The 2,269-nt window shown below is 43.5% G+C and overlaps 1 long non-coding RNA gene across 1 annotated transcript; it reads left to right on the top strand.

The window, feature by feature from the left end:
* The first annotated feature begins 1,501 nt into the window (after positions 1–1,501).
* Positions 1,502–1,904, top strand: LOC122003909. Its single transcript, XR_006118154.1, has 3 exons — positions 1,502–1,523; positions 1,610–1,690; positions 1,884–1,904. It is a non-coding gene; the product is annotated as an uncharacterized LOC122003909 (long non-coding RNA).
* Positions 1,905–2,269: the final 365 nt, after the last annotated feature.

Below are 2,269 nucleotides of genomic sequence, written 5' to 3' on the forward strand. Positions count from 1 at the left end.
GATTTTGGCAACATGATACTTACGGTAGATCTGTTAGTATTGAAAATGGTCGACCTTGATATTATTCTTGGCATAGATTGTTTGTCCGCATATCATGTCACTGTTGATTGCTAGACGAGGGTGGTCACATTCCGGCCATTATGAGTTTTTGGTAATGCCATTTGGGCTTACCAATGCTCTAGCGATATTTATGGATTGTTGTGGTGGAGCATTGCTCTCACATGTTATGGATTGTTGTGGTGGAGCGTTGCTCCCACATATTGTAGATTGCTCGTAGCGGAGCGCTGCTCCCATATAGGCTGCATTGATGGTGGTAGAGCGTTGCTCCCACATATGTAGTATTTCGTGTGATGGAGCGTTGCTCTCACATTCGATGATTTATTTCTCTAGTGATTTGTAGCTAGTGATCAGATTTCAGACTTGTTGTCGGGGATCTTATAGTTGAGTATGTCTGTTGTACGGGCATTATGAGTTCTAGGTTTTACCATTTAGGCTTACAAAGCCCTAGATGTTTTCATGGACTCGATGATTTTGGTATTCCTAGGTTGTTTGGATCGGTTTCCATTGTCCTTGTTGATAATGTTGTAATCTATTTTTGATCCGAGCTCGATACCCCCATCTTTTCACTTGAGATACGTGATTTAATTTACCGTTCAGCATTTTGTACTCTTTACCTGTTGTTAGTATTTGCTTATGGTAGATAATGAAAATTTGGGGACCAAATTTTTATTAGTGGGGGAGAATGTAAAACACCGAAAAAAATAGGGAATAATGATAAGGGAATTTTTCAGAATTTTTAGAAATTTTTCGGAGCTCGTACGGACGAGTTAACGGGGATAAAAACGGGGTCCGGGAAAACCTGTTTAGGCTACCCATTTTAAAGCGAGGAAAAGTCGAATTTGTTTATTCATTTTCCTTTTTCTTTATTTCCTTTATTTCTTTTATTCTCTTCGTTTCCCTTCTTGCGCCCGACGCCGCCGAAACCCCGTGCCCTAACTACCCCTAACCGGCGCCTCTCGCTTCTTTTTCTCCACTCTCCCTCTGTCGACAGCCGCTTCTCCCCGATCCTTTCTTCCATAGCACCGAGCAGCATCGCCGGCCAATCCCTCTTCCTCCTCCCTCACGATGCCTCTGCCCTAGATCGGCGCCGCACGGAGCAGCACCAACGCCTTCTCAATAGTTGTGTTGCCGCACCGAGACGAGGTCGAGCGCCGGCCACCAGGTCCGGTACCAATCGCCTGTGCCCTAGCCATCCTCCGCCCGATTCTTCTCTTCATCTTCCCACGCACCGGCGACGCGCAAGCCACCGCCGGTAGGCTGTCTCCCTTGTGGGAGATCTTTCCCTGGTGCCGACCCTTCTTCTCCTCTTTCGAGTGCAGGTTGCCTCCACGTTGTGGTGTTTGGTGGATTTAGAAATTGGGTGTTGTGGGTTGTTCCTAGTTCCGGCAGCAACTCTCTCCAGCAACGCTGGTGTCCTCCCGTGCCCTAATTTCTGACTCAATGCCCTAACTGTGATCTGGGAGGTAAGAAATTATGTTATGTAATTAGGATTTTTGATTGGTAATTTGTGTCTCAATCTGATCCGAGCAGTGGGGAAGGTTTCATGTAGGGCTTGCTTTGCTGTGGATTGATCTTGGTTCCGGCAGCACCTCTTTGGCTGCGGATCAATAGCAGAGATCTGTGAATTAGGGTAAGGATTAGGTGTATTTGAATACTTTTTGTAGATCATGTTCCGAATTGGAGGATTTGGTTAGACGATCATGTGTATGTTGATTAGGTTTATGTGTTTTTGAAATTAGGGTTTTGCCCTAATTTAGGGTTAAAGAATTTATTTAGCTATTTATAGGAATTTAGCTAAATAATCGTATATCTATTGGATACAGGACTTTGACGCGAGACGAGTATCTCAATGTCGGATTTGGACATTCCTATTGGAGGCGGGTACTTTTGACTTTATGTCGTTTGATATGCATAGTAGTGAATTTAACAAATTGCAATAATTATGTTTCTTATCTGTTTCGGTTAGTCACTACCCGATACTTGTTACATGCTTGGTTGATACTTGTTTTGCATCTCATGTTATTTCTTACCTGCTTATACATGCTTATAGGGGGTAGTGATATACCATGCTTCACCATGTTCAGGACCTAAGTTTTATACCTTATCTTATCTGTGTACCTTTGATTTGATTCATTGACCTAAGGTGCACATTCTATATATATATGGTTTAGCTCAGGATATTTCCATGGTTAGTGTCATGCACCATTCG

The sequence above is a fragment of the Zingiber officinale genome, chromosome 7B (assembly GCF_018446385.1).
Source record: "Zingiber officinale cultivar Zhangliang chromosome 7B, Zo_v1.1, whole genome shotgun sequence".
NCBI classification, from domain to species: Eukaryota; Viridiplantae; Streptophyta; class Magnoliopsida; order Zingiberales; family Zingiberaceae; genus Zingiber; species Zingiber officinale.